Below are 27,616 nucleotides of genomic sequence, written 5' to 3' on the forward strand. Positions count from 1 at the left end.
GAGAGTGAGAGATAACAATGGAGGGAAAATACAATTCGTATTTTTTTTTTACCTTTTTCCACTTCCCCGCTCCAGCTCTGGGGAGCCTTCACGGACATGGCTGCCCTCCCAGTCTCCAGCAGCACTCTGTTATCAAAGAATTCAAAGAAATGGAACATAGGTTTCCAACTTATTAATTTAGCAAAATCAAAAATTATATATAATGTCTTCCGTTGGCAAAGATTTTTACAATATAATTTGCTTCCATCTTTTGACAAGTAATTTGGCATTGTCTAGCAAGATAAAAATGTTAATAGCTTTTTACACATTAATTCTAATTCTGGAAGCTTATGCCAATAAATAATTTATAATCCAGAAAATTATTATATAAAGATGCTCATTGTCATGTCATTTGTAATAACAAAAAATTGGAAACACCTTTAATTGTTAACAATAGGAAAACAGTTTAGGAAATATCCACTTAGTAGAAAGTTACACAGTTACTATATTATAATTACAAGATGATGGAGCAAAATAGAATAATGCTTAATAAAGAAAGAATGAAGAAAGTTGACCTACAATTGTGTCTTCCTTATGACAGTAATTATGTAAACATATAAATATTTATTAAAACTTAAAACCAAAATAAAGTTTTAAAAGCTCTGTACCAGTAATGGGGATTTTATGTTTGTTTCAAAATTTTTTTTTTTTTTTTTGCGGTACGCAGGCCTCTCACTGCTGTGGCCTCTCCCGTTGTGGAGCACAGGCTCCGGACGCGCAGGCTCAGCAGCCATGGCTCACGGGCCCAGCCGCTCCGCGGCATATGGGATCCTCCCGGACCGGGGCACGAACCCTCATCCCCTGCATCGGCAGGCGGACTCTCAACCACTGCGCCACCAGGGAGGCCCTCAAAATATTTTTTAACATAACTCTTATAATTTTGTTTTTTCTACTCCTTTTCTTAAGAATTTCTGATTATTACCTCATTTTTCATTCCATAGTTTCAAATAAAGTCAGCAATTTTATCATCAGAGAAGATTAGACTTATTTGACAGTTCATAATTCCAAGTTATTTGGTATACAAAGACCATATACACTTGTAGGTGCTTTCAAAATAATATTTCGAGAATTTTTTTTTTTGCTTAGTCTTTCCTAGTATGGAGATTCAGCAAACTACCTAAAATTGCTAGCCATTCTTTTTTCATTTTTCTCATTTTATTCATTTATCTTGCCCTTCCCAGAAATGATAACAAATGAGTCTGCAGTTGCATCTGCCAATTTCTTAAATCCTCTATTATCCACATTATGAAATCATACTTATATGAATGCTTCCAGTATTTTCAGAGCTCTTTAGTTATTATACTTTAGCATTCTGTATGAAGTATCTTATGTAAGTGTAAAATTTAGACTCAACTTCTGGAAGCTTTTGATTTCTTAGTTCAAAAGTGAGAGATCCTTAGTTCAGCCATATGATTAACAATTACTTGTATAGTAAGAAGCTCCTAAATTATTGTTTTATGGATACCTGGCAGTTTTCTTGCCATTTCTCAGAGGTTCTCTATTAAACACATTCTCTCTCTTTCTCTCTCTCTCTCTCTCTCTCTCTCTCTCACACACACACATTGTGATTAAAAGCACAGACTTTGGCATTATGAAGTCTAAGGTTCAATTTCCAGTTCTGTAGTTTCTGGGCCACTTCACTTTAGGCAAGTAGCCTAATGTCTCTGAACCTTGTTATTTTCATCTGTAAAATGGAGATTACAATTATATCAGACAATCATCAGAACATCCGTAATGATTTTAGAGTTTCAGAGTCAGGTACAAGCAGGCACTCAGTAAATGGCTAGTGCTTTTATTACTTTATTATTATTTAGGTCTTGGTTTTCCTTGAGTCTGTGAGTCCCCATAATGAAATGTAATTTCCAGTAGATTGAGTAATACCTATTTTCACCAAAAATTTTAACTGAGTTCATTACTTTCTGTGCAACCCAGATTAGTTTTCTGCCTTTTTTTCTGTGCCGTCTGTAGGTGTTCAATAGATTTATTTAATAAATGTATGAATGCATGAACACGTAGATGAATTTTTAAATGCTTCTTTTTGAGAAGGTAGAACAAATGTGACACAGTAGAACAGATAAGAAAATAGTCCATGGAAAAAATGGCAAAGTCACATATGTGCCCAGGGCCAGCCTAAGGAGAATTGCTTTTTTTTTTTTTAAGGAAAAATGTGTTGAATAGCTTATTTTAATTATTTTTAAAAGTTAAGTACAGGGACTTCCCTGGCGGTCCAGTGGTTAAGACTTCACCTTCCAATGCAGGGGGTGTGGGTTCAATCCCTAGTCGGGGAGCTATGGTCCCACATGCCTCACAGCCAAGAAACCAAAACATAAAACAGAAGCAATATTGTAACAAATTCAATAAAGACTTTAAAAAGTGGTCCACATCCAAAAAAAAGAAGTTAAGTACAAAAATTTGCTGATGATTTACATATTTAGCACCAATAAAATAATGTGAGATTAGCTGTACTAAAACAGAATGTTGAGCTACATTCACATTAAGTGACATTATATAGTCTAAATTTATGGAAAACTTCTGAAATGGCTGATAAAAAGTAAGATGGTGAGTGACCTTTGAGCAGAAAAAGACAGAAAGAGAAATGGCCTTTTCTACATTCTATTGTGCCTCTAAGTGAAATGCTTGGTAATCTAGCTACAAAGCAATATGTCATTTGGCTTTAGGCACCTACTGTGATTTACCTTGTGAGGATCAGATTTTGCCATGGAGAGGATTTGTAAAAGTATCACACATTCCAGTACCATTGGCAACCACAGCTACCAAAAACTCCAATTTAAATTGATGAACCTAATGTCAGATGATAGCATCATTTCCTTGTGGGTGTCTTGGGAAAAGATGGGTAGGAAATGTATAAAAGTGAATACTTTATTGACTGAAATAACAATTCATCATTTTGAAAACATAAAATACATTAAAGTTGTTATAGCATCATGCATTAATATTTCACTGTACTTTAGACATCGCCTACAATCAATGTTTTCTGCCCTTTGAAACAGAATCTTGCTTGTGGTATGCATTAATCATATAAAAGATTAAACACTGAAAAGAAATTCAGCCTTTAAGGACAATTTGCTTTGATTTATTCAGTGGGTTCTTCCAAAAAGTTAATACAAGAATTATTGCTTGTTGAACTGGAGTTACAAATTCTTTCAGAGTTACTTAGTATTTTCTGTAATATCAGTATCAAGGAAGGTAAAGCAAATTTACATATTCATTAGGAAATACAGGCACATAATCATAAAACAAGACAACACAGCGTTTTTATAGACTTTATTTTTTAGAAGTGTTTTAATTTCACAGAAAAATTGAGAAGATAGTGTAAAGTGTTTCCATATACACTAGACCCATTTCCCTCTATGATGATCCACTTACATTAGTATGTTACATTGTTACAATCAGTTAACAAATATTGATACATTATCATTTACTATAGTCCATACATTAGTCCAGTTCCTTAGTTTTTACCTAATGTCCTTTTTCTATTCCAGGATTTCATCCCAAACATCACATTACATTTAGTTGCCATGTTTCCTTAGGCTCCTCTTGGGTTTGATAGCTTCTCAGATTTTCCTTGGATGACCTTGACAATTTTGAGTAGTTAGGGTTTTGTAGGATACCCACTACTAGAATTTGTTTGATGCATTTTTCATGATAATATTGGGATTATGTGTTTTGGGGAGGAAGACCACAGAGTAGAAGGGTTATTTTGTCAGATCACATCAAGTGTACAAAGTATGAATATGCATTATGAATGCTGAGGTCGACTTTGATCACCAGGCTGAGGTAGTGTTTTTCAGGTTTCTCCATCGTAAGATTACTGTCTTCCCTTTTTCATACTGTACTTTTTTGGAAGGAAGTCAATATGCTCAGCCCACAACTAAGGAATAGGGAGTTATGCTTAAGATGGAGTACTACATAAACTATTTGGAATTCCTTTGCACTGGAGATTTATCTATTCTCCTGCATTTATGTATCCAATTATTTATTTATATCAGAAGAACTCATGGATTTTTATTTTATACTTTGGGTTATAATCTAATTCTACTTTAGTTACTTTATTCCTCAAATTGCTCTAGTCCTGACCCTTGTGAACTCTTTTCAGTTGGCTCTTGTGCCACTCTGAGGTATCCCCATCCTGTATTTTTTTTTTTGGAACTTCCTTACTTTCTGACACTATAAGATGGTCTTGTATATAAATCTTGTATATTTACTGCCCTAGTCCTAGAATCAGCTATTTCTTCAAAGATAACTAGGTCTTTTTAGTGGAGAACGGTATTAGACAGCAGGATCTGGGTGTGGGGTGTGCTAATTGCTGCTCGGATGTCATTGCTTCTAGATCTTCTCAGCTGACAGAGCAAAGAGATAATATGTGTGTACATTACCCATGTATACGCACATATCTATAAGTATCTCTCTACATAGCCATGTGTATTAAGGTAATATGAAGCAATATTAAGCTAAACATGAATGTATATTGATGTTTCCAACTTTAATCTGTTACCACATAGATCATCTTAGCCTCATCTCTTGCTTATCTTTAAATTTCAACTCCAGCAAAACACTTGGCTTTTAGAAGTATGAAAATCAAATTGTAGCAACTTTGGGAAGCCACATCATCTAGTAGAATAATTCTTAAAGGGCAAGGTGTATATCATCAAATTTTAATTTACAGTCAGCAGTACTTTTTAACATCAAAAGGCCTCCAGACCTCTGCTTCCAAGAAGATGAAGTAGCCCATTTCTCCCAGGTTCTCCCACTTAAAACTAAAACCCTGAACATAACAACAAACAAACATAGGAAGACGCTGAAAGGTGGAAATGAGAAGGCAGACTTAACTAGGGACTTTGGGACTTGAGGAATAACATGGTGATGAGTCCCCTGTGTTTCCTGTTGCTTCCCATACATCCTGGAGAGGGTATTACAGGCACCCCCAATCAATAACCGCCAACAGAACAACAGACAAAAAAGCTTCAGAAAAAAACACAAAACCCTGTTCCCCCTAGCCAAAGTATGAGGAAAGGGATTGCTAAAGACAGAAGACCATTTGGGCAATAATATACACACTACTCGAGCCAAGTGCCAGTGGAATATACACACTACTCGAGCCAAGTGCCAGTGGAATATTGCACCCATCCCCTATGTCCTGTCGTTTCAGTTGGGCCAAGGTAGGATTTGATCTTCCACACCACCCCACTCCTGCCCTCCAGAAGAGCCAGCGCTCTGATTCCCCACCAGGGTTGTTTCAGTGTGGTCCAGTGGTGAGCTGAGCCTCCACCCCTTTCCATTAGCAAACAGACTTTAAAAGGTGGTGCCTGGGCTTCCCTGGTGGCGCAGTGGTTGAGAATCTGCCTGCCAATGCAGAGGACATAGGTTCGAGCCCTGGTCTGGGAAGATCCCACATGCCGCGGAGCAGCTGGGCCCGTGAGCCACAGCTACTGAGCCTGCGCGTCTGGAGCTTGTGCTCTGCAACAAGAGAGGCCGCAACAGTGAGAGGCCCGCGCACCACGATGAACAGTGGCACCCGCTCGCCGCAACTAGAGAAAGCCCTTGCACAGAAATGAAGACCCAACACAGCCAAATAAATAAATAAATTTACTTATTAAAAAAAAAAAAAAAGTGGTGCCTGACAGGCTTGTTAACACTGGGCTGCCCTCACACAGTCGTGGGGTCCAATGGTGGGACTTAGCGTCCATCTCTCCCGGACATCAATAAGAATAGGATGTTACAGGTTGGCGGGAGTAGGCACCCCACTAACCCCCAACACATGGTGTCAGTGAGACCCACTGGGGTGCTGAATCCCCAGAACCACCCTGAGGCAACAAGACAGAATGAGACGGCACGAGCAGGGCGAGTCGTCAGTTCTCTTCCTCTCACCCTGGCGTCAGTGGGGCCAGCAGGGAGCTGACCCTCTACCCACACCCGGCATCAACAAGAAGGAATGAAGTGGGAGGAAGGAGAGCAAACACTTCACTTCTCCCCTGCCCTGTGTCAAGAAATCTACTGGGGAGATGAACTTCCACTCCTACTAAAAGGCAACACAATGATATTAATGCTCCCACTTTTGGGGGGAAGGTGTCAGAAGGGCCAGTAGGATAGCTGAACTTCTACTTGATCTGTCTGCAGTGAGACAATGTAAGTGCCCACTTTTGCTGGGGTATTGTCAGTAGGGCCCAATGGAAATCTGTACGTAACCCCCCAGTCCTCATACTACGCCTCAAATAGGATGACTTCCTTCTAAAAAGTAATAATAAAATTAAATGGGTTACAGAGTCATATAATAACTCAGAATGTTTAGAATACAATGGAAAAATACTCATGATACCAAGAACCAGGAAATCACAGAATAAATGAGAAAAGACAATAAACATACACCAACACTGAGATAAAACATCTATTGAAATGATCAGACAAGGATTTTAAATAAGCTGTCACATAAATGCTTCAATTAGCAATTATGTGTTCCTTGACAGAAATGGGAAAAATAGAAAATGTAAACAAAGAACTAGAAGCTATAACAATAAAAATAAATGAGAACAGTAGAACTGAAAAATACAACAATCAAAAAACATTGCTAGGGCTTCCCTGGTGGCGCAGTGGTTGAGAGTCCGCCTGCCGATGCAGGGGACACGGGTTCGTGCCCCGATCCCGGAAGATCCCACATGCCGCGGAGCGGCTGGGCCCGCGAGCCATGGCCGCTGAGCCTGTGTGTCCGGAGCCTGTGCTCCGCAACGGGAGAGGCCACAGCAGTGAGAGGCCCGCGTACAGCAAAAAAAAAAAAAAAAAAAAAAAAAAAAAAAAAAAAAAAAAAAACATTGCTCAAGAATAGTGTGGAGGGCTTCCCTGGTGGCGCTGTGGTTGAGAGTCTGCCTGCGGATGCAGGGGACACGGGTTCGTGCCCCGGTCCGGGAGGATCCCACATGCCACGGAGCGGCTGGGCTTGTGAGCCATGGCCGCTGAGCCTGCGTGTCCGGAGCCTGTGCTCCGCAATGGGAGAGGCCACAACAGTGAGAGGCCTGCGTACCGCAAAAAAAAAAAAAAAAAAAAAGAATAGAGTGGAGATTACAAAGCATAGAATCATGAACTTAGAAGAGATCAATACAATGTACCAAATGTACAGAGAAAAATAGACTGAGGGGTAAAGATGGGGGAAAGAACAGGATCTCAAGAACCTGTGAACAGTAACAAAAGCACTAACATTCATGTCATCAAAGTTCCAGAATGAAAAAAGAGAGCAAGTAGGACTGACAAAGTATTCAAAGAAATCATGGCTAAAAAGTTCCCAATTTTTTAGAAGACATAAACACAAATTCAAGAATCTGAACAAACCCAAAGAGGAAAAACGCAAAGATATCCTTGCCAAGACGTGTCATAACTAAACTTCTGAAAAGTAGAGACTAAAAAAATCTCGAAAGTGGACAGGAAGAAACGATGCATTGCTTATTGAGAAACACCAATTCCAATGACAGCATATTTCTTGTCTAAAACTCTGGAGTCAGAAGCATTGACATAACATTTTTCAAGTGCTAAAAGAAAAGAACTCTCAGCCACAAATTCACACGTTTTATATCCACTTTCTTGTTTGACTTACGTTAATGGAGTACTAACTCATCCTTCTATATCCGGGACTGCCATCACCCTTCTCCAAAAATCTAGTCACAGTATTTCCAGAGTGATCTTTCTGAAAATGAAACAAATGTTTCTTATAAAAATACCTGATTGTGTTATGAAACTTTTCTCTCTTCTAAGTTACCAGTTAAAATCCTTCAATGGATTCCCATCTTTCTTGGAGTAAAACCTCACATCCCAACTCTCTTTGTCCTTTTGGGCTGCTGTAAGATTATACTGCAGGTTGGGTGGCTCATAAACAGCAGGAATTTTTTTCTCACAGTTCTGGAGGCTGCAAGTTCAAGAATAGGGTGCCAGTATGGTCAGATGAGGGCCCTCTTCTGAGTCACAGACTTCTCATTGTAACCTCACATGGCAGAAGAGCTTAGGGAGCTCTGTGGGGTCTCTTTTAGAAGAGCACTAATACCTTTATCATTTCCCAAAGGCCCCACCTACTACTACTATGACCTCCGGAAATTAAGATTTCAACGTATAAATTTGGAGGGGAACACAAAGACTAGACCATAGCACTTAGTATACATACATGGACCATTCATGGTCTGGCTTCTACCACCCTCTCCATTGTCTTCTTTTCTTACACTCCAGTGAGCATTTCTTTTTTTTTTTTTTTTTTTTTTTTTTGTGGTACGCGGGCCTCTCACTGCTGTGGCCTCTCCCGTTGTGGAGCACAGGCTCCGGACGTGCAGGCTCAGTGGCCATGGCTCACGGGCCCAGCCGCTCCGCGGCATGTGGGATCTTCCTGGACCGGGGCACGAACCTGTGTCCCCAGCATCGGCAGGCGGACTCTCAACCACCGCGCCATCAGGGAAGCCCCAGTGACATTTCTTATACTGATTATGAATGGAACTCCTTTCTGGACTGATCCTTAACCATTCATTTTCTGGCAAACATGAATTTATCTTCTCTTTTCCTCAAAAATTCACCCTTCCTTCATGTTACATATCCATTTCAATTGCCTTCTACAGGAAGCCCTACTGATATCCCCCATATACTACTGTCCACAGCATGAATTAAGGTCTTACCGTGTCTTCCTATATCACTCTGTAATAATTTTTACGGTAACTATGGATTTTCTTACTTGAGTGTCACAATACATTGACTTCTAGGTGGCACGATAATGATTTTAGTAACGGTAACACTGGTGCCTAGTTTAACCCACGGCATACTTTAGGTGTTCAATAAATGTTTGTTGAATGAGTGAATGAATGAATGAATGGATGGTCAGTTTGAAATCTTAATCATGTTACTTTTCAAAAATCTGTTAAAAAGATACCCACAGTTTTCCAGAAGATTAGGGACTTAGGATCTTCAACTTGATTTAATAGAGGAAATTTTTACTCATACATCATGCTTAAATACCTCAAAGTAAAACCATTAACCCAGGAATTTAAGGTTACCCATTTGGACTTGCAAGCCAATAATTAATATCTCCTGCCCCGACTGTATTAGATGGTTTCAATGCTCCACTCATATCTCCCCAGCACTCATCATTCCAGTATATGCTGATAGACTCATGCTACCACCTGCAATTATCCACCTTAGGGCAGGCCAGAAATGTACAGGAGTTAATGTATCTGGGTGTAGCTTTCAACCAAGGACAGAGGGGACTGGAAGATAAGTACTTCAAGTTTCTCACCAATTCTTGGGATAACTCTGAGACATGTTCTATAGAGTTTCACAGAACTCCCCTGAAGTACTGGCAGCAGTTTCCTGCAGGAGTAATTTATTCAGTAATGCACCTCTGTTGGCTTCCTTCCATGCCTCCATTCTCAATTCCCACTCCACTTCTGAGTTTTCTGGAAGCACCTCCCACATGAACAGTTTGCATTCAAATTATTGCCTCAGGTTCTGCTTCTAGGGGAATTCAATTTATAGCCTCCTAACAATCCAGTGCTCCTTACAGAGCCATCACTGGTACAAGTACCAAGGCATGGCACATTATGTATCACTCCTCCTAAATCCTAATATTTTTAAACAGATAGGAAAGAGCATGACCTTGAGGAGAAAAATCATTTATATGAGAATGGCCAATGGATAAAGGGAAGGAGAGACAGTGCCATTTGTTTTCCATTAATGATAGTGTGAAATTTATGGGCAGATGGTCTAACAGGTGTGACTATAATTTGAGGAGCCTGCTCCCTTGGTTACAGAAGACTGCTATTGTTATTATTATGGAGGCACAACCTCATGACTTTATTGCTTCACTTGATGTAGCCTTTTCCTTTACCCTTAAATCTTTCTACATCACTGAATTGCAGCCAATAGATTTATTTTCTCCCTATGGCTCCATCACAAAAAAAAGACACACATGTGCACACACGCACAGAGTTTTGTGTACGCCAGTGCTAGAAAAGACAAGCTCATGGTGCATGTATGCAATGGATATTGTACATTACAGGTCTCTGTGAAATAGTCTTCTTCAGGTTCCTATGTTTATTTTATGAATAATTAACTTTAGTAAAGTTAATTTCCTGAAGATCTTGATGAAGACTGAAGAAAGGAAGTAAATTTTAAAGAAAAAGACTTAGAAACTTGCCCTTTTTGCCCTTTCTTTGTGTCTTAATGAATAAAGGATAACTGGGACTTTTTTGAAGTCTTTGCTTGAGTTGAAGACACAAAATGCAACCTGTACTCTTATCATAATATGTTCAGTTTATGAGTACACAAACTTATAAACTGTGAATTTCCCTCAAGTTATTATACCATTTAGAAGATGTTTGCTGGGACGTTTACTTAAAACCAAACAATTGAGGTCTATATGTGCAAATAATTTCCTTCTCTCTTGCTGTCTCCATTTCAGTTTCCTGAGTTTCTGAGAGGGCCTGGTTTCCCCAAAGGAACGATTTCTGGTAGAAGTCTGAAGGTCTGACCCAAGAAAAATAATCCAGTATAGCCAATGAATTGAGGACAAGAAGTTTTCCAATCAGGTAGGAACATTTAATCTCATACATTGCAATCACCTTAAGTAAGGTGTGCTGATAGCTGGATATGATTTAACTTCTTGGAAAAAGATGCATATATAACCTACCCCACAAGGAAGCTGTTCTCAATTCCCTTAGTGGTTGTGGTGTTTATCAGAGAGTGCCTTGGGGGAAGATGAATACAATAACAGTATGATGCTTTTTTTTTCATTTTTAGCTCATTGTTGCCAAGTACCCTTGGTGACCTTGGTGCCTGTGGTTTAATCCCAGGAGGTTAGACATGTGGAACAGCACATTAACCCTTTTTAGTATTTTCTCCCAATACAAATCATTTTTATAGGTTGTCTCCATGGTCTTCTAGTTGCTTATCAAACTTAAGCATCAAGTCTTCTAAGTGAGCAATAGCCCCTGTCAGTGTGAGGAAATCAGCTTGGTTCTTATTGGGGCACATCTTCTTGGTCTTGGCACAAAGTGAGTTCACATAGGGAGTTAGAAGGAGGAGAATGGGGCATGCGAAAGGGGAGTTCTGTGTTCTCATTTACCTATGCATGTTGAAACTCCACTAACAGTTTTATTTTCATTAGCAATTTGTGATAAAAACTTAGGGTAGGGCTTCCCTGGTGGCGCAGTGGTTGAGAGTCTGCCTGCCGATGCAGGGGACACGGGTTCGTGCCCCCGTCTGGGAAGATCCCACATACCGCGGAGCGGCTGGGCCCATGAGCCATGGCCGCTGAGCCTGCGCGTCCAGAGCCTGTGCTCCGCAACGGAGAGGCCACAACAGTGAGAGGCCCGTGTACCGCAAAAAAACCAAAACTTACGGTAAAGGGAATAACGAAGCTGTCCCACTATATGGCACGACAAAAGATAGTAGTGACATCAAAATCAGGGCCTATCCATCTCATTTGCAGTTATATACTCAGTGTTTAGCATAGCATTTGATCCCTCATCAGTATTCAATAAGAAGATGCGTGTTGAATGACTTAAGGATGAATTAATGAATGAAAAAAGTTAATATGGTAGAAAATGTGTTTTATCCTTGTATTTTCGTGTGTTGACTTCTGTATTTCAAGACCCAGCACTGTAACTGACACATAGAATATAAGCAGTAAAATTTGTTGAAAGAATGAATGAGTCCCCACAATTCTAAGAAGAATTTTAAGACCAACACAGACCCCATATCTGCCAAGGTCTATGACAGAAGTATCCAGAGAAGAAAGCCTGATCTCAGCTAGTGGTAGAGCTGACAGAATTTATCTAGTTTTAATAATTTACAGCTCATCCCATTACATCTAGGCATAGTACCTACATGAGCCATACAATTAAATGTTGACTGAAAAAAAATGCACAACCTAAAAGTTGAGAATTATGTTTTATTTGGAGGACATAGTGAGGACTTAAGTCAGGAGACAGCCTCTCAGATAGCTCTGAGGGACTGTTCTGAAGAGGTAAGGGAGGGCACAGGATATTTAGGGGTTTTTGCAAAAAAAAAACACAAACCCGGTAGTTGGAACATCAACATCTAGCTCCCCCAAGGTAGACTGCAGTGTGTTACCCTTCCCTCGGCCTACCCTGGGACACCCTGAAGGGCCTACGGGTCTGAGTGTGGCCCAGCAAGCCCAGGGGAGCCGGCGGGTCCTCAGAGTTCTTGTCCTGAAACTGGCGCTGACGCGACGGGGCCACGAGTCTCTAGACACTTACTGCCGTTAAACGAATGCAGAACTGCGACTAAGGCCTCAGGGAACCTGCTTCACGCCTACCCTTCTGGATGCCAAATCAAGACCTTACGTTGAGGCTAGGGCCCCCGTTGAGATTCCCCTTAGCTCTAGAGCAGGGCAGGAAGAGCTCCCACCCAGGACCTGGAAGTACCCTCTTTCTTTCGAGAAAACTCTTTTTTTTCTCAGAGCCATGCCTGCAGGGACTAGAAGCACGGCAACAACAGTGTTTTTCAGGTTTTTTCCGGCTGCAAGAATGGAGCTTTCAAAATGGGAAAACCAGGCTTTTCGCTATAGACGCCATGTCTAGATTGACACGCAGCCTAAATACGTGTGTTTTCTAACAAGTAAAAGAGACACAAGCTACCCACTGTGCCCTAAACTGAATCAACTTTTTAAAGCAGGGTGTTCTGCGACTAGCGAACGGCCTCAATGAAGGAATGCCTTCGGTCGGCCGAGGGGCCAGTGTATCTTCCAGTATCCGGCAGTGTTACACGAAGAACTGTTCTTTAGTTGAAGTTGCAGTGCAAGCTGAATTTCCCCTTGAGGTATGGTGACCTCAGGTATGAGGTCCGGGGAAGAATTGCCTTCCTCCCCTTTGAAGTCCCAAACCACTACACCCAACATGTTTGTCTTTAGTTGAAAGTGGTATTTAAGGTGAGGATTTCAGCCATTTGGGAGATTTACTGAGTTCTCCTGGGTCTCTTCCATGTATACATATTATTAAATTTTGTTTGATTTTCTCCTGTTAATCTTAATCTGTCCCATGTCAATTTAATTCCTAGACTAACCAGAAAAATCTAGAAGGGTACAGGAAACTTTCTTCCTGCCCAACAGGCATTATAGTGCAGGGCACATTGCCTGCCTTTGAAAGCATCTGAACTTCTACACATTGAGAACCCTCTCCTTTCCATGCCCCTTTACCATAGGCATAAAGATTTCTGTGCACATCGAGGCTGAGAAGAACTCCTGAGTCCATCATTGTTTCTCCAGGCAGTCATGAAGACTGTCAGAGAGGAAGAACTTTTCCTCTGCCCTTCTGTAGGCAAATGGAGTCGGGGGTCCCCAAAGAAAAAGAATCAAATATAACTTTTTGACATAAGAGAAGCCATTTTAAGCCTAAATCATTTGTGATCTCAGCCTGGTCATGATGCTTGCTCTTGAACAGGTCTCAGTAATTAATGATCTTGTGAAATAAAATGGTCCCTTACCATCTGGTTCTATAAGAATGAAGTCACTAGCCACTGTAGTCTCTGACCTTGACAAAAAAGTAATCACTTGATCGAAAAGAGAACTGGAAATTTTTCTTTGAGCCAAATTTGAGGATTATAACCTGGGAAGAGCATCTCAGAAAACTCTGAAAGCTGTTCTGCCCATTAGAAACCCAGGGAGGTGTATAAGTTTTTTTTGAGACCGAGGGCTGTACATCAAATGACATGTTATTGAACGTTTACATAATTCAGATCTAAGTGCCATCCTGCTGGTCATGTAACCCCTTACAAGGTCAAGAAGAAATGTTATCTCTTAAGGAGGGAGTTGTCTTGTTGATGTTAGGAGAATGTTGCTCTTTATGGTTGAGCAAGTGTCCCTGCCTATGGGGGAGGTTTGGTCAATGTATAATGCAGATGCACAATGCACAGTGTGGGGAGAGAGGAGACCAAAGGGCAGAGAAGAGTTTATGTTTAAATTTCTCTTGTCTTGCCATAAAATATAAATTTTGTTTCACAACCTTCAACACACCCTGAATGGAATTCAGGACAGAGATCAGGAATGAGGCAGTCTATGCTCTGGGAAAACCCGGCAGAACAGGCCTTCAGATAGTTAGATATTTTCAGAAGATTTTATGAGCCCAGTTTCTTTTATCTTCTCATATCTAGAAAAGCACTAAAATCATTCATGGAGACATCTGCTCCTTGTGACTAGCAGCCACCATTTCATGACTAGCAGCAAATTTCTGCCAAAATGTGTCCCTGATTCCATGTGTCCCCCTTCACCAAAATCACATACATGCTGACCTTCCCCCTAACTCTTTCGAGCAGTTCCTCAGAGCTATCTGAGAGGCTGTTTCCTTGGCTATAGTCCTCATTTTGCCCCAAATAAAACTTAACTCACAACTCTCAGTTTGTGCTTTTTTTTTTTTTTTTCAGTTGACAGTTTAAAACTTTCCCAATTTGGCTGTTCAAGGAGCCACCGTTTTGGGAAAATCCCTGGTGTTCTCCTTACTTGCTGCAAGTAATAAAGCCTTCCTTCTCCTGCCCTTTGGCTTGGTTGTGTCTTTTGGCTCAACAAAAGAAGTGTTTCAGGTAACACTTTTAGCTGGTCTAAGAATTAAATTGACGTGAGACTGATTAACAGGAGAAAATAAAACAAAAGTTTAATAATATGTATATCTAGGAGTCATTTTTGGCCTAAGCCATTTTGCAATGTAAGCCTGGCCAGGATGCTTGCCGTTGAAAGGGTCTCAGTAATTAATGATCTTAAGGGAACAAAATAATGCAGAATCAAAGGACTGTTTTCAGGTAAAAGAAGTAACAATAACAAAGATAATTGTAAAGGCTCCCAGTTCTCTTTCAATGGTAAAGATTAGCCTGATCAACTGGGAACATAAGGAATGATGATATTGACCTTTTCTGACCCTCATGACTTCAGTCCACTAAAGCTTGGACTCTGTGGACCACCCAAACCCCTTCATGAATATGCATATACCCTTAGCTTAAAAATTCCCCAATTTTGCTGTTCAGGAAGACACTGCTTTGGGAAAGACCCCCGGTGTTCTCTTTACTTGCTGCAAGTAACAAATCCTTTCTTCTCCCAATCTTTGTTTTTGTTGTGCCTTTCAGCTTGACACCCACCAAGAGGCAAACCCAGGTTTTTGGGTAACATTAGCTCTTTGGCTGGCAATGAAAATGACATAAGGCAGATTAACAAGAGACAATTAAATTATTATGTGCACATGGGGAATTCACATAAGTATGAAGAATTCCAAAGACAGCAAGACAAGGTGACATGTATATATTCTTGACTAAAGAGAAGTGAAACTGAGCAGGACCCCGTGGGGCTCCTGGGCACTAAAGTCTTTCTGTGTCCCCCATTTCTTGTTTGCAGGGACTAGGCTTCAGCCTCCACAACCTTCCCTGAATTCCAAAGGGTAGGGTCAAATAGTTGCTAATCAGGGAAGGGAGGGGCTGCAGAGACAAGGGAGGAACTGTCAAGAAACAATAGTGCAGCTTTGGGACAAGATCCTGGTTCTGCCTCAAGGGAAACATATACCAATAACTGAGCTCTTCTACAGAACTAAAACCCCCAACAAATGGAAGATGTTAACTACTTGATGAAGCATCCTTCATTCTAGAGAGAAGGTCACGGTTTGATAACCTTGAGAAGCATAGAAGCTCATCAGGAGACCACTTGAGGCCAGATTAAAGGATTGCAGGCCCTGAACACACCATAATCCTTATCAGCAACCCTGACCTTGAACCATTGCTATAAAACTCCTCACCAAATCCCCCCAGGTTGGGACACACAGTTTTGAGGGCATTAGCCTGCTGTGTCCCCCTTTGCCTGGCAACACAATAAACCTATTCTTTTCTACTTCACCCAAACTCTGCCCCCGAATTCGATTCCATACCAGTGCACAGAAGCCAAATTTCGGCATCAGAAGGAGGTATGGGTCTGAAATTTCAAGGGGAAGTAAGGTAATTCACAGGAAGTTAAAAAGAGTTAATGTTTGGTAAACAAATGTTTGCTAATCCATCCAAAGACAATGAGACACAGAGAGAATTTTTTTTTTGTGGTACGCGTGCCTCTCACTGTTGTGGCCTCTCCCCTTGTGGAGCACAGGCTCCGGACGCACAGGCCCAGCAGCCCTGGCTCATGGGCCCAGCCGCTCCGCGGCACGTGGGATCTTCCCGGACCGGGGCACGAACCCATGTCCCCAGCATCGGCAGGCGGGCTCTCAACCACTGCGCCACCAGGGAAGCCCCACAGAGAGGATTTTGATCAAATGGGCTTCTCAATGTTCCTCCTGTTCTACCACACCTAATATTATACTACATTTATCTCTAGTGATAGCTTCTTCCTGGGACAGGCCTCCTGTCTTAAATTATTTTAGGCAGTAAGGGGGAAGTTCAAAGGCTCTTCCTGAGTCTTTTGGGCCTGATTGTTTTCAGCTCAAAATAATCCACATGCCATAGTGGCACATCTTGTGGTGGCCTGCACTTAGACCCATTGGCTCCCACGTGCAAATGAGAACCATGCAATGACTCAGGGAGAGCCCTGAGCACATTATTCAGATAGACACCAACATGATGCAATTTTTCTTCGGTGTGTTCAGTGAGAGAAAGAAATCCAAGAGGCACTGCCCTTTTACTTTGGGGGAGGTTGAAAGTCCCTTCTTGGAAAGGAAAAAGAAGTACTTTTAGAGCATTGAGAAAACCTAAAACCTGTGAGTCAGTTTTTTTAAGTGCAGAGTTAATTTTACCCAAATGTGTTTTCTTAAAAATTGCAACCAGTCCAGATCAGTCTCTTCGAGGGGTGTACCAGCTGTGATATTTGCTGACTTTACACGGTTCTGAAGTTGAGGACACCTTCCCTCTACTCAGTTAGTGTTTATTTTTATTAACTTTCAAAACTGTTTTAAGTAGGAGATCTTTTACTGGAGCCTGAGGATTGATAACGTTAACCCCTGTGACACTGCTCTGTTACCTCACATCAACCAAAGAATTGTGCAGGAGCTGATCACATACCCGGTGATTCCCCTCTCTCACCTGGTATTTAAAAATGCTTTCATGAAACCCATCAGGAAAGGGGGTTCAGGGGTTTTGAGCACTAGCTGACCTGAACTCCCTGCCTGGCACCTGCAATAAACGCTGCACTTTCCTTCGCCATAACCTGGTGTCAGTAGATTTGCTTTACTGCACGTGGGAGAGCAGACCCACGTTTTTGTCATCAGCATATTTATATATATTATTATATATTGTAGGCAATGGAGATATTTTACTTCTTTCCTATTGTGCTGTTTTATTTTTTAACTGAGTTAACCATGAAAGTCAATTTTTGTTGATAGAGGAGAAAAGGTACAAATTTATGAGCTATAGTTAAAAATTTAAAGCTTTTAAAATGCTTGTTATTTATAATGAGATTTATATAATAGAGAATTAGGAAATAATTCTGTATTTAAATGGTTCGATTGTGATTGTGGAACATGAAATTGGTAGTCCACAGGACATATACTAAATTTTCACCCTTAGTGATACTGTATTTGTACTGTCCATGTCAAGCTAAAATGTTGTTTTTCAACAATCTTTAGCAAACATATCTTAGTTTTATTATTCAGAGGGAATATAGGAGCTCAATTTGATATAGGGAACTTGAGCATTCCATCAACATGAATTTGAAGAATACACTAAGAATATCTTCTACATTACATTGGAGTAGTGAATCCCTGGTAATTATTTAGGGAATTCTTTTGAAAAATATAGTCACCAGGGGCAATAATTGAATTCTATTGAAATATAGAGATAGATATTAATAAGAATGGAAAATCATATTTTCATTTTATATTGCCCATATCTTCATTTTATTTGTAGGTTTTGAAAGTTTGCAAGAGAAAGATATCAGAATTTATACTTCATTCAGCAGAATCCCTTGGACCAAATGATCACACACTCAGAATGCATAAGTGGAGACATTACTGACTGTGGCCCAGGAGACAAGGACAAGACCTAGAAAAGACACAGTAAATAATGGAGGGAAAGAAAGATTGGAATAGACAGGCATTTCTCTTAATGAAAAATGTTAACAGTAGAATCCTTGAGGGAGAATCTTTGAAAACACTGGATTTCTATAACAATAAAAAATTGAGTCCCAAAGTACAATGAGAAATAACAATAATGAATAAATAGGATAAAGAAATTATATGTTAACTGGCATACATTCCAGGCGATGATCAGACTCCTGCAGAAACCAGGGCTTTCTGGCCTTTAATTCCCCTTGGGCAGAACTGCAGCGCCCCTGTCCCCAGCCTTCAGCCATCACCTCCAGGACTACAGAGGCAGAGTCCTGGCCCTCAAGTCAGGCTGCCTCACTGACTTGAATGCCCATGGAAAAGGGAACATTGATCCTGACCTGAGACACAGCCCTCAGATGTTTGTAAGCTGGAAAGTCTGCATCAGACTTCCTCCTTGCATCTCTCTAGGGTGAACTAGGGAAAACAAAACGTCCCAAAACCCTTTCCCACAGAAGAAGTCTGGGAAAAAACACATGACGATCTTGGCCTTGGTGCCAGGTGAGGCTGATATAACTAGAGCACACCTTCTCCTGGGTTTGGTACCAGAATCCAGGGCCCTGGTGGGAGGACCTGGGCTCTGCCCTGGGTTCCATGGACACAGACAAGCAAGTGTGATCTCAGCAACCTTCAAGGACCCAGATGTGAGAAAGAGGCAATGAAGACACGATGGCTGCTTCAGGGTGGCTTGGTGTCAGCCTAGAACAGCTGGACTTCATAAGGAATAACACACTGTGGAGGGAAATAATAAAGAATTTATAATAGGAACAGAAAATAGTTTTATTTGAGCCAAGCTGAGGGCTATAATCTGGGAGGCAGCCCCTCAAAAGGCTCTAAGGAACTTCTCCACTGAAGCATGGTAGTCTTGTATTTTATCAGAACAAAGAACATACATCAGACATGACAGGGGTCTATTCCTTGAAGATTTCAAAAGAGACAGATTGAGGACATGTGTAGTGAGACAGTAGGATCCTGGCACGTGGGAAAGGAGCCTCGTCTTCGAGAGGGTGTGAACACGGGCATCGTAAGAAGGGAGTCACTTATCCTCCTGTTTGAATCAGGCATTTCTTTTCCTTAATGGTTAAAGCAGATGTGCTGTGTGCTTGACAGGCTCTTTCAGTTCACACAGAGTTTACACTGAACCATGTATAAGCCTAAAGGACTTCCCCATACCTCATTACGTGAAAAATTTCTCCCTCAACACTATAATTTGGGGCTTGACTGATCTTGGCGATAAACCAGACACATAATACCCTCAGCTGTCTAGGCCTCTCCACCTGCAGGTCCTGCTGTATCCTCCCCCCAGGGCACAGCACCACAAGAGGGTGTCAGGTGAGGGGTTTGGGACTCAGAGAACTGACTCCCGAAAGTGTTTCTGTTTTCCAAGATAAATAACAATACAGTTTGGATTCTAAAAATCATCCAAATAAGTGAAAAAAAAAATGCTAGACCAACAGTGAATCACAGCGTTTTTCATAAGATAAATGAATGTTATATAATGAAAGAGTAAATAGAGCCCAGAGGCTTTACTATGTAAAATTAAAATGGAGTTCAGTAGTGTTTAAAACACATCCAAAGGTCACATTTATGAGCTGCAAGTCCAGCTGTATTCCACAAGAATTTAGGCAAATGCATGAAAGATGAGTTATGAGTAAAGCACTATCCCCAAACTGTGGGTGTGGGGAAACTCATCCTAGCACTTTGTGCAGAACTAATACATGGCAACCATATCTGGTTTCAAAACTGATATTTTCTGCAACTAAAAAGGCAGAAATAAGCTAAATAAGCTACCTATCCCCCCTTTGTCCTTCAGTTATTAATTAAGACTCCTATTTCTTCCTCTCTTATCTATTTTTTAAATTCCAATTTCAAATGCCAAAATATTCAGCTATTATATATGATATTGTTCTCTTAATTTAGTCTCTACACAGCCTGAAATTTCTTTTTAATTTCCCTATTATATAATTAGTTTTATATTCATCAATTATGTGATATTTCCAGCAGGTACTGAGCTTTTATGCTCCAAATGTATGCCCTTCCATACTTTAATGCACTTAAATATACTTTATACTTTTACATCAATTTAAAAGGTAATCTATTGAGTGCAAATTCTGTCTTCAGCATTTTGTTGGGGTCAGCAGTGGGGAGAGAAAATGTAGAAGAGGGAAAAGACATGGCTTATTGTTCTCAAAAGAAGTTACAGAGAAACCTCTGACTTCCTTATCAAAAGGAGGCCCATTTCTTTTTCAATGTCTTTTCTTTTTTTAAAAAAATTTATTATTTATTTATTTATTTATTTATGGCTGCATTGGGTTTTCGTTGCTGCGCGTGGGCTTTCTCTAGTTGGGGCAAGCAGGGGATTCTGTTCGTTGCGGTGTGAGGGCTTCTCATTTTGGTGGCTCCTCTTGTTGCGCAGCACGGGCTCTAGGCTCGTGGGCTTCAGTAGTTGCAACATGCGGGCTCAGTAGTTGTGGCTCGCGGACTTAGTTGCTCCACGACATGTGGGATCTTCCTGGACCAGGGCTTGAACCCGTGTCCCCTGCACTGGCAGGCGGATTCTTAACCACTGTGCCACCAGGGAAGCCCTCAATGTCTTTTCTATTGACTTCAAATCTATCGGGCTTTAAAATTATTTGTGTGTGTGTGTGCTCATATTCTGACTGTCTCTCACAGCAGATTGTGAGTTCTGTGAAAGTGAGGCAGGAGATAGATGGGCCCCAGGGTAAGCAGCAGGAGTTCATTCCCTCTGGACAGAAACTCCAAAATATCAATAACAGGGCAATCGAGAAAGGAGGCTGTGCCCTGCCCAGATAAGAGATAAAAGACTAGATGTTCCTCATTCTCATAGTCAAGGAGACCTTCCCAGCTACACATGTGCAGAAGGGTTCCTTGGAGGTCAAAAAGGGAGAGGGCACCACCCCATAGTAAGTGATGTCAACTACCCATAGGCCTCTTCGCTAGAATCCATCTTGGCTAAGAGATGCACATGAACACGGGAGGACCCTGAGGTATACCAAATATGGACTCAGAACCAGGCAAAGCAAGATGATTGGTCAAAGGAAACCTGGAAGAAATTCCCCATAAAAGTGATTCAAACTACCATGCGAGCGCAACTCTCTCTCTGAGCCCGCCCATGTGTCTATCCACATGTATTCTTTGTCCTCCTAATAAACACTTTACTTGTTTCACTACTTTCCATCTCTGTGGAAATTCATTTCTACACAGCAGACAGGCCAGGACCTTGTCACTGGCCACTAGTCCCTGGTGGTCTAGTGGCTAGGATTTAGTGCTTTCACTGCCCCGGCCTGACTTCAATCTCTGGCCAGGAACCAAAATCCTGCTTCAAGCAGCTGCAGGCTGAGGCCACCTGAGATGAAAACAGGGGCAATGTTTATCTTGTTTAAGGTCATGTCTTGTTAAAAAACAAAATTCAACTGAGTAAATTTGAAAATCTGATTGGCCTTATTTGATGCTTTATGAATTGGGCAGCATCTCATCTAGTAGATAGAAGGGCACTTTGAGAAGTTACACAGAGTGGAAGGTTTTTATAGAAAGGAGGGTGGGCAAGAAAGTCATTAGCAAAAGAAAAAAAGGTTATTTGGGACCAGTACTATCTTCTCTTTGTAGGGAAGGGAAGCCTTGAGTTTTATCTTGCAGATTGCCTCTTCTTCTTGGGTTGGGGGAGATGGAGAGGGCCCCTGTGATAGATTACCACATTGGTGCTGACCAGAAGATTCCAGATTTCAGAATTAAGATAACATTTCTGGTGAAGGTTGAAATTGCAAGTAGGTTAGGTATTAAACACATGCGTGGTATCGTGGGCTTCAGCACAAATGAAACCATTTTGTGTCAGTGGTTTTCCTCCTTAATAGTCCCTAATGCAGAACTAGCAGAAACACAACAAAGATTTGTGAAAAAGTAAATGAGTGCCTAACTCAGTTGGTCAACTGGTGTAAAGAATGTGGCATAAGAATAAAAAGATCTAGAGAGCAGATGAAAGAAGCTTTTGTTTATATTTTTAAAAGGAATGTCTTCTGTGTTTTCAAATTACTGCAAATCTAATCAGCAATGTTGATGTGACTATTAAAAATGATGCTTTTTGAAAGGTTAGAGAAAGGAAAAACAAGAAAAAAATAAGGATGTTTGGCATTCTGGATGTTGGCTAAATGGCAATTTAATCACTAAGAACATATTTTATTCTATTGTCATGATATAGATGTAATATATGTAAACATATATTATTTATATGTCATACATAATATATATTTCCTTTTAATCACCCCTACTGGGGTACAATTTACATACAACTGATAGCACTCATGTTAAGTGTATAGCACAGTTAGATAAATTTTGACAAATATATACAGTTGTGTAATCACTACCACAATCATGATACAGAAAATTTCCATTACCCAGAAAGTTTCCTTAGGCTCCTTTGTGGTCAATCCTCACCTTCCTACAAAAGTGATATGATTTGCTTTCAGTGACTATAGTTTTCCCATTCTCAAATTTACATAAATAGAATCTAACAGTGTGTATTTGGTTCCTGTTTTCTTTCACTCAGCATGTTTTGAGATTCATCCATGTTATGTATATTAATATTTCATTCCCCTTTATTGCTGATGTGAATTACTCATTCACTTGATGATGAACATTTGAGCTGTTTACAGTTTGCAGCCTTAACCTTTATGAAACCATCGGGATTTCCATTAGAATTCTTTAATTTCTTACCCAATTCAATGGTATGATTTGAAAGTTATCAGAAACCTGCACTTGTCAGAAAGTCTTTAGTATGAATCTTCCTGAAGATGAAGCATTTTTGCAAAAGCATCTATGAATGATAAAAAGACTTAAAAAGACACAGTTAAAGAGCTGGTTAAAATGCAATTGACAAAAAAAAATTTGTTTACTTCTGTAACATACAAATTTGACATATTCAAATTTTAGAAATTTTATTTAATTTCATATAACATAAGAATATCTATATTAATGATATTTAGTATAATCTAAATGTATAACCTAAGAAGGTTGGAGATACATTTATCCCTAATCAATTGACAGTGCCTCCCATAACATACCAAATAATCCTAATTAGTTTAATATCTCTCTTTGAGATGACTTAGGGGTCCTCTGAAACATCCCAAAGCTATCTAGAGGTCAAAATATCTTTAATTAGGATTCTATCCTTGAGAAATTTATCCAAAATGTTAAAAAGTTTCAAGACACTTGGTCAAATAGGATTACAGATCACTGTGAAACAATGCTTATCCATTTAACCAAAGTTACAATGAAGGATTTTAAAAGCAAGTACAGAAAGTTATAACAGATTATTTAAAAGGTAAAGAAAATTTACCATCTGTAATCAAAAGCAAATCAATATTCCAAGAAAACTTTTTTCTCTTAACAGAGAGAGAAAAAAATTTTAAGTTTTTGTACCACTTTACTTTTAATCTTAAAATTCATTTACTCAATTAAATTCATTCTAATCTTAGTGAGTCCTGACAACACATAGAATTTCTTTCTAAAGATTACTTTTTCCCCAGAAATCTACAACTTTCTATATTCATATTAACTTGCCCTTTATTTTATTTCCTATTTAGAAATAACCAGCTTTAAGACAAAATTACTTCCTTTTTCTTTAACAAAATTAATTCCTATTCTTCATACCTTCTTTTAATGAAAACACACATCCTATTACCCTGTATACTAAAATGTTCTCATTATTTCTAGTGGCTTTAATTACATATTTAATTAGAATTCTCAAGTCTTAAAAACCTAAATTCCTAGTGAAAATTAAGAAGTAAGCAATTATGAGCTGTTCTTTACATTAGCATTCTGTAGATTGGCAAATTTATAAATAAATGCTATTTATAATTTCTAAAAATATGTGCTTTCTTATGGAAAATGTCTCATTGTGACACCAAACATATTTATTAATAGTCTTAAATATCTTTACTTTCTCTGTAAAAGGAAGCCAATGTTTAGTAATTAATATTTCAGTATATTATTTTATTTGGAAAAGACCTCGATATTCAATGAATTCTCATCATTTAGCTTAATTTAGTTAAACTCTAAAATTTCAAGTTACTAAAACGTCCAGAAAAGCTATTTTTAAGTAGACATTCCTAAAACATAATTATTCCCAGAGTTCACCTAAAAACTCTTGTCTCATTTACCTCTATTTTATTCACTTGTTCTCAAAAATTATGTTTAGATTACCCAAGAAAACTTTATGAGACATTAGACCAAGTCAGCCATTATCCCAAATTTAATATTGAATATTTTTCAGATCACATGAATCTGAAATTCTTTCAAGTTAGTTTCTTTTATATTTCTGAGAATTTCTGTAAGTGCTTAATTTCCTTTAAGTCAATTAAATAGAGCTCATTTACAAACTAACTTTGATAATACCATCCAAAGGAAAAGAGATATATTTATAATGTACACATGGACATACATACATTCCAGACAAACAGAGATCTCACAGTTTTCCTGCCTGAGTTTAAAAAGGACTCTTCTCCCTTTTTTTCCCCCCTCAGTCTCAGGAATTGGCGATGGTATAGACAAGAGTGAGTGAGAGTACACTAGAGCCCAGGGTAGAACATTTACATTTCAAAGGCACAGGGGGAAAAATGTAAGTTCCTCCTAGTAAGATTTGTTTCCTTCTGGTCAGAATAGTGAAGAGATACTTTTAACAAGCCAGCTTTTTCATTCGCAAAAACAAGTTTTAGAATGTCAAAAAGTGCCCCATCTGGGTCATTATTCTCCAGAGCCTAAAGAATACTGTGACCACATGATTTTAGAAAAATATCACCTTCTCCTTTTCATGGGTATGAGCCCATGAAACTAAGAGCTAAGAAATTCCCGATTCTGCAAAATACACCGTAGGGAATATAAGATGAAACAGAGCTCTGATTACCCATTCTCAGTTGTTTATGGCTGGTAATCTTAAAATCTCAAACAAACAAACAAATGTAGTCTCTCAGGGTTTCAAACTCCTCAACCCAAAAGGGAAAATCCCAACAAATGGTTAGCCACTGACAGACCCAAATGGCTAAGAGAATGAATACCCTGGTATTATCACACACAAGTTCCACTACTTACTAGAGAAATCTCAACCAGCAAAGCATGTGTCTTTTTCCCTTTACCAGAGAAATCAAAAGTGCCATGGGCCAATGATGCCTGGTCAGTGGCAAGTGTTCAGGGCCATCTCTGAGACAAAGGTGCTCAAGCAGCTGCTGAGTAGTATCCATGAGCTGCCACTGGTCAGGGGCCAGTGTGCTATGGTTGAGATGCCCACTAGGGATGGTGGCCCCTTCATGGTTGCCTAAATTATTGCCAAACCAAACACAGATTCACTCACCCAATGCAGAGCAAAGCCAATCTACTGATACCAGTTGTGGTGAAGGAAAGTACAGTGTTTATTTGCAGGATGTGAAGCAAGGATAACAAGCAGCTAATGCTCAAAAGACCCAAACTCCCTGAAGACTTTTGGGCAAGTGTTTCTAAAGACAACATTAGGAGTGAGGGTCTCAGGGTGAATTATCAGTTCATGGACATTCTTTTGATTAGTTGGTGGAGAGGTGACAGGGTGATATTTTGGGAACCTTAATCATCAGCCTTCTTGTTCCAACCAGTCTGGGACCTACATGCTTGTGATCAGCATGTAGTCAAATCCTCCATCAGGTGGAGAGCCTTAGTGTCTACAAAAAACGCTCAAGTGTCGTGGTCCATACGTGGGTTGGAAAAGAATTTCCAGACACAAGGCAGAATGTAAAGAAGATAGACTTTATTAGAGGAAAGTATCTCTGCCAGAACAGCAGGCTGACTTCCTAGTAGTCTGGGGGAGTGGACCCCAAACATGTGCTATTGATCAGTTTTTATAGCCAGAAAACAAAGGAATGCTCCAAGGTGAAAATTTCGTTTACTAATTGGTCGAGGCACATATACTTTCCTTCTATAGGGTGGCAGTGGGACAGGGAAGATGCCTTTTCTTATTTGGGACAGGTCTCATGGCCCAGCTGGGCTCAGGAATTTCATAACCATCACAACATGGTGGGGAGGGCAATTAAGGGTCTGATAAGGGGTGTAACGCTGACACTTTTTCAGAGAGGGTTGTCCTTTGTCCTTGAAGCACCATTGTCCTTGGAGCACCACATCAAGGATATGTGTCAGACTGTTATCTATATCCCTTGAGGAGAAAGGGATATAGACAACACTGTTTTTCAATCTATTGTTACTTTTCTTGCTTGACTGCTTTTCCTTTGTTTCTGAATTTTGTCAGTTCTGTAGTCATTAACTGCTCTCTGGAAATCAAGGGAGGCCTAGGAGACTAAAGCTTTGTTCTACAAACAAGAAGCAGGGAACACTGGGAGTCTGTCACTGGGAAGGCCCCACAGGATCCTACTCAGTTTCACAATCATGAATAAAGTTGTTTCTATGAACGTTCATGTACAAATTTTGTGTGGACATATTTTTCTAATTTAAATTCCTAGGGGGTGAAATTAGGGGGTTGTATTAATGCCGAACTGTTTTCCAAAGTAGTACATCATTTCACATTTTCTTCAGGAATGTATGAGACTTCTGGTTGTTCTCCATCCTTACTAACATTTGATGCTATCAATCTTTTTAATTTTAGTCATTCTAGTAGATGTGAAGTTATTTGCATTGTGGTTTTAATTTTTCTTTGATGACTGATAATGCTGAACATTTTTAAATGTTGCTTATTTACCATTCCTGTATCTTCTTTGGTTAAGTGTCTTATTAAATTTTTTGCCCAATTTAAATTAAATTGTTTGTCTACTAAGTAGTGTTTTAGTAAAAGCTGGAGAAGAAGCAAGTTTGGCTGGATTACAGAAAACAAGGGGGAGAGTGGTAGGAATGAGGCCAAGAGAGACATGGGAGGAGGGGAGAACAGATCAAAAAGGACTTTGAGGCCTTGGTGAGAACTTTGGATTTATTGTAATTAAATTGAATTCACTGGATGATTTTGAGTATAGAGTGGCACAATCAGGCTTAAGTTTTAAGGGACCACTTTGGCAGCTCTGTGAACAGGCCAGAGGAATGGGAGTAAACACAGGATAGACCAGGAGGTTATTGCAGCAGTCAGAAAGAGAGAAACTGGTTAGTTGCAGTTCTGAATGACCTTTCCCCTCACTCTTGTTCCTGACATTCCAAACTGCATAATTTCAGATGTGGAAGACTGAGAAATGTCCTGGATTTTCTCAACAGAATAGTGACTTACTCAAGGCCTTTAAGTGGAACACACTCTACTGAGGGTTGAGAGAAAGCTGACAATAGTGGCTTGCTTAGCTTAACTCAGTGGTTATGGTTTTTAGTTGTGGTTGCAATATTATGGTTGTGTGACTCTTTGGTTAGTATTCACTTTCTCCATCTTGGAATATACGTTTGATGAGGATGGAAAAATTATCTCTGTTTTTAACTCACCACTGTAGCCTCAGTTTGAGCACAGTGTCTGCCAATTAGCATTTAGTCAATGGGTTTTTTTGTAGGGGAGT

General features: G+C 39.8%; 1 protein-coding gene and 1 long non-coding RNA gene across 3 annotated transcripts in view; one reads left to right on the forward strand and one right to left on the reverse strand.

Moving 5' to 3' along the window:
- LOC309807674 (uncharacterized protein) overlaps window positions 1-27,616 on the reverse strand; it is a 239,551-nt gene that overhangs the window by 117,153 nt on the left and 94,782 nt on the right. The window lies entirely within an intron of this gene.
- LOC309807714 overlaps window positions 1-27,616 on the forward strand; it is a 91,849-nt gene that overhangs the window by 54,359 nt on the left and 9,874 nt on the right. For both annotated transcript variants that reach the window (XR_014294655.1, XR_014294656.1), the window contains exon 2: window positions 10,481-10,607. This is a non-coding gene — a long non-coding RNA (uncharacterized lncRNA). The remainder of the gene's footprint in view (window positions 1-10,480; window positions 10,608-27,616) is intronic.

The sequence above is a fragment of the Mesoplodon mirus genome (genome assembly GCF_964341445.2).
Source record: "Mesoplodon mirus genome assembly, chromosome: 7".
NCBI lineage: Eukaryota > Metazoa > Chordata > Mammalia > Artiodactyla > Ziphiidae > Mesoplodon > Mesoplodon mirus.